The following is a 12,581-nucleotide window of genomic DNA, read 5'->3' as shown; positions in this document are numbered from 1 at the left end:
AAAGTGGTCTGCGATGCATGAAAGGCATTCGCAGACCACAAATAAGAAATCGCAAAAATTGCGATTTCTTGCGTTGCGACCTGGTTTTGCGAGTCGCAATTTGCGATTCGCAAAATCCAAATCGTAAGGAGATGCTGCAAAAAATCGCAAATTGCAATTTTTCGCAGAATGGCATTTTGCACATGCACAATACCATTAAAAGAAACCAGGTTGTAACCTGGTGCAAAATTTAAAAATGCATTTAAAATGGGGCCGGTATCGCAATTTACGATTCGGTAATAGTATTTGCGATTTTTAAGAAAATCGCTATTACCGATTCGCAAATGTGATACATGGCACTTTGCGAGTCGGAAATAGCGACTTCTTAAAAATCGTTATTTCCGAATCGCAAAGGGCCGTAATGATACATCTGGCCCTTAGAATATTACGTTGTTGTTTTTGATTTGCCAATGTAAACCTAACCATGATCATACCATGCTAACAATGCAGAATCTATTAATAGCCTGTGTGATTTCTCTGTAAAACCTATGAGTTTCTGTCTTTTGTGGGATTCTTTTACTATTTTCCTTGTAGGCAACTTGCTTTGTTCCTTTTTTGCCCTTTAACTTGATAAAGAGATACTGTCAGTACTCTTTGTAAGGGTTTGATTATGACCTAGGTGGATGAGATACTCTGTCACAAAAGTGACGGATACTCCGCCTGCCATTTTACAAGTTCTACAGGATATAATTGAACTTGTGATTTGGCGGACGGGATATCAGTCACGTTTGTGACTGAGTATCCTATCCTCCAAGGTTGTAATCAGGCCCTAAGTCTGAGACTTAGCCTTTTTACTTAGATTCTGCCTAACTAGGAATTATTTATTACCTTTACGACATTGCATTTATTTGTGCCTCTGTAATTGGGTCTTCATAGCGTTTCATGTATTTTACTCTGTATGGCATTTTGATTATTATGTAGTAAATTAATTTTTTCCCTAGTTTTGATCTATAACTCAGTCCTTTATGCTTCCACTATTTTTTCTGCTTAACTCTGTTAACTATGTTTTCTGACGAGGAGTGTAGCCTCTAACTGCTAGAAGATCTGGAGTTATTATTTTAGTAAAAATCAAGGCGATTAAATATTGTGGTTCAGAAGTTTGGCTCCCCAGCATGGTGAATTCATTTTGTTTCTAAACTGGTCACCACAATTACAGCCTTTTAAACTGAAAATTATATTTCAGCTTGTCTTCAATTGTTAGCACATAGTTCAGAAAAGTAATTCCACCTGCTATGCAAATACACACTTTGCCGGCAATCCTAATGTGGAAGTTTGCTCTCTAACAAAAGAAATCTTTGGCACACAATGCAATGAAAAAGGAAAATACATATACACACTGTCCCAAATACTTAACACTGTCTGCACTAACACCATTCACCTTGCAGTCAGTTCACTCTTCCATTAATGCGATGCTGGTTGTTATGTTACAACACAAAGACAAGAGCTGAAATCAATGTGCAGAGGATGATGAGACACTTTGCAGTGTGCCAGGCCCTAAATTTAAGTGAGAGTTACAGTTCTTACAAATTCCTAGTTAACGGGCATGTGCATTGGATGATATGCAAATAAAGAATAATCAACAGGAAGGGAGGACTAAATGTATTCCTCCTGTTATCACTCCCACTTCCCCCATCTTGTCACTGGGGTGGTTGGTTTCCTCAGGTTTTTGATTCCACCCCTTCTAGTGATGTAATGGAAGGAGTGAACAGAACCAGTTACAGCCTCCCAGTTTTACCCTAGACTATGGAGTCCTACTCTCGAGGAAGAAAGAAAATCATCAGCAACGAGTGCTGCTACAGTACAATGGATGACTGCGAGGGGCCCCACTGCTCTCTACAATAGACCATGGATGGTCGACAGTGGTGTCCATGTTTCCACCCATCAGCCCAGTGGGAAAGTGTCAGCAGCATTGTCGCCAGCTCGTATTTGCAGGAAGCACTAGCACTCTCGTAATGCACACTGTCTGCACAGCAGACACCCAGGGGATGCATGACGTCACTGGTCAATGTGTGGGAATTTTGAAAATCTGGGAATTTTGTTGCTCTATGATAAAGGGAGGAATTTTTCTTGAACTCCTTTAGGAACTCCTGCAGCGCCAACCAAAGACAGTGTTTATGTCAAGTAAAAAAGACACAGAAGAAAGTTCATTTTTATGGCTGATCTATGCTCAAATAAAGAAATGTACAATGTCATGCAAAGAGCGATGGTCATTTTTTTGGTGTTATTAACCTTCATTTTTGTGGATGGATGTGCAAAATTCGCTAAAAAGTATTTGCTTAAGGTGGGACCCGGATTCGTTTTTTTTAGCGTTGTGCATAGGAATCTCCAATCTACCCTTCCCTGTGTCAATTGAGTGAAGAATGAATATTTTTTTTTCACATTGTTACTTCCACAAGATTCAAGGCAAGGCACATATTGTGCATTGTTTGCCTGTTTTTAATGAAGCTTGATTTGCCTTGCTAAGTGAACCGTGGCCATATATTCTCAAGGTGTGTTGCTAAAACTTTCGCACTTGTTTTTGTATTTGTATTGAGGATACTTGTGAGTTCATAGAACCCACATCTCTCAGAGTCTTTACCTAATCTAAAGAGAAAAGCAGTCTCTGATTCCGTCATTGTTTTTGTCACTTCTGAGATTTTATTGCCTTTTTTAAAACATTTTGAGAGATGTTGTGGGATGGTAGAAAGAGTACTGATGTATAGCTATCCTTGAGGACACTTAAATGTGATGATGGATTGGTGGTAGAATGAAGATTTTTATGAGTGACTTAGACTTATTTGACTTGATTGAAATAATTTAGCATGATGGTTTCGGAAGAAGCAATACTGGATTGTAACTATATCTAGGAGATATCATTCAACAGATTGAAGATACAGGTACGAGGAAAATAATTCTGTTTATTTGTGAGAGCCCTGAGAAAGCAGCAGGATGCAGCGAAACATGTGTTGGCTCAGCTCATATACAAACCTGGTGATTGAAAATAGGATTTGGACGAGTTAGAAGCTATATTTAATAAAATGTATTCAAGGATTACATCCGTATCAAGGATGCGTTTGGTATAATAACAATCCTTTGGGACTATACCAAATTCAAAAAAGATTTTAAATTGTAATGAGAACAATATTATGTCTCTCATTAGGTTGACTGCATGATGGATGGATGAGAAAATGTATGTCTTGGGGTATGTATTTGAATATAAATGTGTCCTATTGCATAAAAGAATGAACCTAACCTTATTGAGATTTCTTTTCTTCCATAAAATGTGTAAAATTATGGACTATTGAGAATTGGGAAATTGCTTCCCTTTAGATGGATTTGATTATGTTCTCAAGGTGTGTTGCTAATACTGTCACATTTATTTTTGCATCGGTATTGAGAAGACCTATGGCTCGATAGGACCCTCGTCTCTTTGTGTCTTTCCCTAATTTGAGGACAGGGCCATCTCTGATTCCTTCATTGTTTTTGTCACTTCTCATGGGGTCAAACAATGACCTTTGTACATCCCTAGATACTATTCCTTCTTCCATGACCCAATATGTTCTTTTAATTTTAAATGAAATTCCTTTTCCAATTGATATGGACACTCCCTTTGTCTTCGAGTGAGCTGATGAATGAACTTACAGTGGTGGTTTTAGGGGAAATTTTAGTATGTGGGTGAGGGTAGGTGTGAGTCCTGTAAAAATGCCATCCCCACTTCTTTTGATTTGAGCCATTTCAAAAGAGTTTTCCATTTAAAGGGGTAATAAGTCCTTTCAAGTTCAGAAATAAAGATGTGAACAAAACCATCTATACTATTTCTTTGTTCTGCCATGGAGTTTAATTTTTTTTTCCTCTGTGCTGGAACATATTTCATGCGTGTCTGCCTTTGCTGATTACACTTGTGCATGTGATCTGTAGCCATCCCTGTAACCAACAGAATAGAAAAAACAATAACACAATAAACAATTCTTTCAACATCATAACCAAATTTTGTTAAGTTAAATTGCCAGGTTATGGCAAGTTATACACAGGATGAGGCAACTTCTGCGTCATTAGCAGGGGCCCAGGATGTGTCTATATTTTTTGGGGAAGAGGCATATTATCAGTGCCTGATTTAGACTGGAGATGTCTCGAAATAGTTGACCCCACCACCCATTAATTTCAACAGCCAAGTATATGGACTGACATTTTTTACATTTCACCAACTGTGGCCACTTGGGCCAGTGGGAGTGCTTATCATGTCAAGAAGTCGGCCTTCATCCAAGGTTGCTTCATGTGTCTCCATGGTTGATGCTCCTCATTTTTATCCTTTTTGGAGCATTTTCTTTGCCATGTTCGTTGAGACTGTGAGTTTTCTCCGCCAATGCAATTTATCAAACTTAGAATGTGATTGATCTCCTTTTTGGGATGAACTGTGTGCTGCTTTCCCTTAATACTGAGTGTGAGGCACAATGGAAACCCTGTTGATATGAAATTTGCTCGTTTTTAAGAAGGGGTGTGGCTTCTTTGAATTCTCATATGCTGTTGAAGTTATAACCAGACACACCTTGGAAGATGATTATGGTATTGCCTTCATGACTGATATTGTCCATTTGTGTGGCTGCAATAAAAATGTCCTCTTTGAGGCGGTAGAAGTACATTTTTGTTATTTCTTTTAAATCTAAGCAGACTCTATAAGTGCATTACAAACTTATTTCTAGGTCCTCTGGATCTTTCATTATGGATCTGAATAGTTTTTGTACATGGTTTTCCAGTTTAGCTTCTGAAACCTTTGCCTTTGAGCCATACATTATTCTGCCTCAAACTGTTTTTGCAATTATCAAGTTTGTCTTGGAGTTAAGTTTTGCTCTTGTTTCTTCATAGACATTTGGGGCCTCATTGCGAGTTTGGCGGTCTGAGGGCCACCATGTTCGCGGTGGCAGTCAGACCACCAACAGGCTAGCGGAGAGGACCGCCAAATTATGACTTTGGTGGTGATGCAAACAGAATACACCCAAAGCACTGCAGGCACTGCCAGTGTGGTCAGACCGCCGCGGACGATTGAAGGCACCAGCGGCCGCCAAGTTTCCATCGGACTTATTATGAGGTTGCACACCACCAACATTTCCACTGCGGTCAGACCAACCATGGAAACCCTGGCGGAAACAAACTATATAAAAGGAGACACTCACCTACAGGAAGCCATACTCATCTGGAGCCGCCATGGAACCACAAGTAGATGTCATCCCGCTGCTCCTGCTCGTCGAAAGACAACAGAATCTTCGCTGATGATGACAGCAACCGTAGGTATACACACTCATCTTTTACAGTTGTACATTGTTACATTCTGTACAGTTACATAACATAGCATAGGGAGGGGGCTGCGAGGGCAACACTCATACATAACAGTACACCGACATGCACACTCACATACAACAACAAAGACAATCACAATTACACAGCACACACACACCTCACATCAAGAACACACACTTACGCATGATATTACAGCACAGGCCCAGTCTCCCGCAATCTCACACAAAATACCTACACGTCACAACAACACCCCAACTGCAACATCATAAAACATTGTCAAACACTCACAACCAACATTGACCAGGGACTCATCACAAATACAACACAATGTACAACCAACAGGGAACAAACAAACACACTCAATTACACAATCATACAACTTAGCAATCAACACACACATCACACACACATACAGCACATAATAGCTCTCATACCATGCACAATACACACACACTCACATTCAAAGCACACAAAGCCACACACACAAGAACAAACACATGTCAACACAAACACCACACAATACCATCACAACAACATGTCCGCAACATACACATGCCCATCACACAACACACACACCCTATCCCTGGGGGAAAAAAGCCCTACACACCCTCACATACTGCCCAAACAATAAAGAAAGCACAAGCACCACACACAACCATAACCAATGTCAGGCAGGAATGACTCAAACCTAGGAAAGGAAAAGCAGGATAAAGATGTAACTAGTAAACCAACAACTGGTTGGTGTGAATATAGTATTATAAATATCAAATAGAAAAGTTCAAGGCCATTGGCCAGTCCAATATAAAAACAAAGTGGTGCACCAAAGGCACCATATTGTGCTCCAAATTGACTCCAGACTGGCATGTAACCTCCACGGGTAGAGGCATCACGGGAGCAAGCAGCACCTCAGGGATGATCTGGAGAGGGGGTGGTGGAGGGGGGGTTGGGCTTCGGCTTGGGAGGGGAAGCTTGGCTTTGGCTTGGGAGGGGGGTTTGGTTTTGGCTTGGGGAGGGTTGGGTCTTCTTGGAAGGGGTTGACTTCTTGGCGGGGGAGGGGTATGGGTACTGGCAGGGGTATAAGGGGGGTAGGAGAGGCCTTGGAGGTAGAAGGGATGGCCTTGGGGAGGGAACCTGATTGTTTAGGGGTGTCATGGGGGAGTATGGAAAAGGTTAATCTCTGAGAGGAAAGCTTTTTCTCACACACTGAGATGGTCATAACAGAAGGGTTTGGGTGTGGAGGAAGAGGGAGTGCTTGTACGAGGTGTTGGTCTGAATGTCTTGGGTGCATGTTTGTGGGAGGTATGCCTGTGGGTATTGGGTGTCTGTTTGGTGGGTGAGTGAGGGTGTTTATGTGTCTAGAGCTGGGGGAGCGGAAGTGCTTGGGGATGCTGTGGTGGGTAGGTGGCTGTCTGTTGGGGTGGTGACTGCAGGTATGGTGTATGTGCTGCATGTAGGCTTGTCAGTGGTTGTGGTGTCTGCGGGTATGGTGACTGGGGTGGATGTCTGAGGGTTTGGTGGTTGGATCTGTGAATGTTGGTGTGGTGTCTGCAGGTGTGTCAGGTGTGGTGTCTGTGATGATGAGGGTGGTGCGGGTGTCAAGGCAGGTTGTGTCTGTTGCTGTGTGTACAGAGGTATGTTTCTTGTGTGTATGCCTGTGGTTTGTCTCGTGGTGCTTTGGTTTGTCTGCGCTACCCTTGTATGATGAGGTGGATGCATGCCTGTCTGTTTGTGTGCTTTGGCTGGGTTGTGGAAGGGGGGATTGGGATTGGGAAGAGAAAGGTGAAGGGGGGCGTTAGACAAAGGGTGACTGGCTGCTGTTAGTGTGGAGGCCAGAGCCTGGAAGGATCTCTGTAGGCCAGCTAGTGCACCGTGAATGCCCTCCAGGAATGCATTACTCTGTTGTTTCTGAGTTGACAGACCCTGGATGGCATTCATGATGGTCGACTGACCCACAGAGATAGACCCCAGGAGCTCTATTGCCTCCTCATTGAGGGCAGCATGGCTAACAGGGCCTGGGGCACCCTCTTGGGTGAGCATGCACTGGCAACTGGGTGGGGGGCTACAGGGAGAGTGGTGGTAGAAAGGAGGGTGGCGGACAGAGATGTTGCTGGTGTGGTCCCAGATGGGTCCACCACCACGAGGAAGTGTCCACTGGAGGAGAATTCCGAAGATGATGAACCTGATCCAGTCTCCCCCATGGCACTCCTCTCGGCCTCCACGCCACTGGGTCCCTCGTGCCAGTGTTCTTATGACTGGAGGTCCTGTGGACAGCAGCTTCTCCACTCAGCTGTGCCCCATCTCCTTTGCATGCTGTTGCTGGAAAACAGAAAGTGAGGTAGTGTCATCATATTATTTACATACCACTTACATCACATTGTACACACAGTAACATCACATCTAGTTGTACAACACCCCCAGATTGTACCAGTTTAGTGCCAACATCATGTCACAACAAGATATAATGTACACCCCTCAATAATGACATAGTCACACACCAGCTAAGCTACCTATCTCACACTTATAACACCATTATATCAGTAGAGCTATCACACTTACCAATCCATGACAAGGTGACTTGACCACATAATACTGGGTCCCTATCCACAGCAACATAGTCAACCAACTAACAAGCTATAGGAAATAAGGGTAACATTGAAATCCACATATGACATACACAAACTCAACACATACTAACAAGTTGGCCTGATGTCATGTACCAGGCAAGGAAACTAATGGTATAGTAAACACAAGACACCATGTTGCATACAAGCCATACCCACTAAATGTCACTGAGTCCATGACCTTCACAATGGAAATTCCCAAACATGCAACTACACTATTTGGCATAACCAAATGTTAAATGATGAAAGAGTCAGAACACATGTCACCTACACATGTACTAAAAGTGATGTAGAGAAGTATGATACATATTTTGTGGACCAAGTCGTCTAAGTCATTGTCCTCCTGAAAACAAAGTAAAACACTCATATAAGGGCCTAATAAGCTCAGAGCATTTACCCACACACAACCACAGGTACTATATCTACTCTTTTAAGTCAATGGACACCTGTTATGTGCATGAAGGCAACCTACTGTTCAATGCACCGTGCTTTTATTCCATCAATAGCCCATAGACTGAGTGGCAACATATCAGACATGACCAGCCTTACTTCTGTTTTGGAAAAACTCAGAGACACAAACTACATCTGAGGCTACCATGAAAGCCACACCCACCATGATGCAAGCCAAATGCCAGAATACACAAACCATTCCACTCACATGTGTATGTGAACTACCACACCTCCACCACATTGGTGTCTGTTCTAACAATAGGTTTATATACAACAAGGAGTGCAAACATATCCAAAAGAGCAAAAGAAAGTTGATAACTCATGACAATGTGAATTCACGACTGAACCTTTCAATGTACACATGATGTTGGCAAGTACAAGTTAAAATTGTATCTGTGAATAAGATGCCTTGACCTATTTAACATGCTTACAATACTACTGCTAAGAAAATAGCTGTGTAGCCAGTTCCTACCTACAGAACATAAACGTGGTACGAACATTCATTGCTCTAGCACCAATGTATGTGATTCAATAGGAATCTAGAAATACCTCCATGGTTAACAACATGTAGGATGTCCACTCAGATGACACCTTACGGATGCCTATTTACATCCCTCACTTACCAAGGGGGTTCACCTTGTAACAGGTCAGAATAAGTTTTGCATGGATGGCGTGTGAAATGTCAGATGGACATCACAGCCTCACATGATCCTGTCAGTCTTCAGAATTCTTTTGAAAAGTAGGAATGACTTCAAATTGTCAGACTCTATGTTGCACATAGACATGGATCAAGGGACATTGGAATGGACAGAGAGCAGGGACCTGGGCAACTTACCATCATGGTATTGGTAGTATAGATCTGCAGGAGGAAAGGAACATCCAGCAAGGTATGAAAAGCTGTCTAGTGGTATACAGAACACAGTCATGTGTATTATCATATGCTTCTGGGGACATCATAGAGGTGTAATTTGTCATTATGCAAATTAGTATGTGCACACCTGTGTACCAATGTTGGGGACTGTACATCAATGTGTTTCTTGGAGATCTTTGACCCTTTGCACTTACCACATTGTCACAGCTTAGAATCTTTCACATTACACACTAATCTAGTAAAGGGATAAAAATGTGTTAAGTCTGTACTTACCCCCTTGTGGCTGCTGTGCTGCCCTCAAACGCCCATCCAACTCCGGGTAGGCCACTGCCAATATGCAGGCCATTAGGAGGGGTCAAGGTCCAACGGCACCCCGTCCTCCTTGGGAGGACACCCCTAGCTGGGCCTCGGCGGTCTTCGGGGCCCAGGGTCTCAGGTCCTCCCACTGCTTCCTAAGGTGGGTGGTCCACCAGTTGTGGACCCCCAGGGTCCGCACTTTTTTGGCGATGGCACGCCAAATCCCTTTTTTTCTGATGGGCATTGACCTGTCTGGATGACACATAAAAGAAGAGATTGTCATGTCCACAGACACAATACCAAAACAAGCAGGGTGAAAATAAAAGTTAGTACAGCTAGTCATGCTCAGACTGCCTTCAACATCCCTTTCAATGAGGGATGACCATCTGCAGTCAAGCCATGTGTTATATTGAGACAGGCATACAACACGCATATCCAGCACCAGGTGTCACCTTGAAACGTGACCAGACCATAAACATATCTCTAAACATGGTCTTTCCAAATAATATACACACCGCCTTCAATGATCATGTATTACAGTCTGCAGTTGGGTCAAGGCCCTACTTCACACACTCTCTACTATGTCTCAGGACTCACAGTCTATCTGTACACATATGCACATGCCCACACATATTACCACAATCCTTAATACTAACACATTTATTGCGCATAATCATACACTTAAACCTTCAAACATTACAATTGCATTGCAATTATCTGTTCCTCTAGTGCACCATAGAGCTGTTCATACAGAGGTAGGACCTCCTCCACAAACTTCTCAAGCTTCTCTGGGGAGAATGCATGGGCCCTATCACCTGCAGGATGTGGCATGATTGCTCACAGGGGAAGTACACAGCAGCTCAGGTCGTGGAGGTCTTGCTGGCAGAAGTGACAGGAGTCAAGTGAGAGATGAAGTTTGAGATGGCGGTCACGTCCGCCACGTAAAATACCATGACCGCTGGTGGACATCGCCATTGGCCCAAGACCGCCAAAGGCAGCAATGTGTTCCAATGGCAATGTCCACCACAGTTGTATCTGCCTACTGCCATGATGACATACGCCGGCGGAGTTAGGTCACTTCCTAATATCCAGAACAGTATGTCAGGAAGCTGCCATTTTAAGGCTCACATATGAACAACAAAGGGCCGTATTTATACTCCGTTTGCGCCGAATTTGCGTCGTTTTTTTCGACGCAAATTCGACGCTAAACTAACGCCAACTAACGCCATATTTATACTATGGCGTTAGAGGCGAATAGCGCCAAAGTTCCCGGAATGTGCGTCATTTTTTAGCGTGAACCCCTTCCTTGCGTTAATGATATGCAAGGGAGGCGTTCCCGTCTAAAAAATGACTCCCAGGCCTTTACGTGGTATTTATACTCCCGGGCAAAAGAGACGCCCGGGAGTGGGCGTGGCTAAAAACGGCGCATTTGCGCCGCTTTTTAACGCCTGGGTCAGGCATGGCGTTAAGGGACAAGTGGGCTCAAAATGAGCCCAGAGTGCCCTCCCCTGCCCCCAGGGACCCCCCCTGCCACCCTTGCCCACCCCAGGAGGACACCCAAGGCTGGAGGGACCCACCCCAGGGACATTCAGGTAAGTATTTTTTTATTTTTTTTTAATAATTTTTTTTGGCATAGGGGGGCCTGATTTGTGCCCCCCTACATGCCACTATGCCCAATGACCATGCCCAGGGGACAGAAGTCCCCTGGGCATGGCCATTGGGCAAGGGGGCATGACTCCTATCTTTACAATGATAGGAGTCATGTTGATGGGGGATGGGCGTCGAAAATAAATGGCGCAAGTCGGGTTACGACGATTTTTTCGACGTAACCTGACTTGCCCCATTTTAAGACGCCCATGCGCCATTTTCCCCCTACGCCGGCGCTGCCTGGTGTACGTGGTTTTTCTCGCGCACACCAGGCAGCGCCGGTCTGCTTGCGCCGGCTAACGCCATTCAATAAATACGGCGCCCGCATGGCGCTTCAGAATGGCGTTAGCCGGCGCAAAACTTTTTGACGCTAAACTGCGTTAGCGCAGTTTAGCGTCAAAAAGTATAAATATGGGCCAAAGTATTTAAAAGTTGTGTCACAAGCTGTGAAACATATCTACGATATTGTGTTCACCAATGGCTTTGAGCAAACATGTAGAAATGTGCATGTAGCATGTACAGGATGTAAAATTGATGTGTATAGAGTAATTTACATGTAGTAGCATAGTCAGCAGAGCAATGAAAATCTGAAATATGGTACATGTGTACCATATATATGTGACATGGTAAGAATGGGATTGTCACATAGACTGTCAGTGACATGCTTCTCCATTTCTAATACATGATAGAGGAAAGGGGATGTGAATGCAGTGCTAAGCCATTATTTGCTTAGGTATGTTCTGTTGACAATGTTTTAATGGTTTCACGCAGCATTTTATAGCGTTATATGTGACATAGGTGTAATCATACTTATGCTGTACAGAATGAACGATACACATACATTCTGGTTTGCATCCACATAGTTACCCTGGCATGAGAAGAGCGAGAGAACCTCCAGTGTACCGTCCACTAGCAGACCCTCAGACCATGGAGGAGCAACATGTGATTCAGATCTACCACCTGGATAGGCATACAGTCATGGATCTCTGTCGTCAGTTGGAGACAGATCTGATGCCTGCCATTCGTAATCTCTATAGCATACCACCCATTGTACAAGTTATGTCAGTGCTGCACTTCCTGGCCACAGGGTCCTTTCAAAATACAGTGGCCCTCACTGCAGGGATGTCTCAGCCTATGTTCAGTCTGGAAGGCTGTACTGTCTGCATTGCTGAAACACCTGGACAGCTATATCAGATTTCCACAACGTGAAGATTTGGCCCATGTGAAGGCTGAATTTTGTTTTGGGACACATTCTACATATGGTTGGAGCCATAGATGGCAACCATGGAGCCGTGGTTCCCCCAAAAGCCAATGAAAAGATGTATAGGAACAGGAAAAACTTCCACTCCATTAATGTCCAAGTGGTATGTTTGGCTGACCTC

Source organism: Pleurodeles waltl, chromosome 1_2 (genome assembly GCF_031143425.1).
Source record: "Pleurodeles waltl isolate 20211129_DDA chromosome 1_2, aPleWal1.hap1.20221129, whole genome shotgun sequence".
Taxonomy (NCBI): domain Eukaryota; kingdom Metazoa; phylum Chordata; class Amphibia; order Caudata; family Salamandridae; genus Pleurodeles; species Pleurodeles waltl.
The sequence above is the reverse complement of the archived record's forward strand: the minus strand, read 5'-3'. Positions refer to the sequence as shown.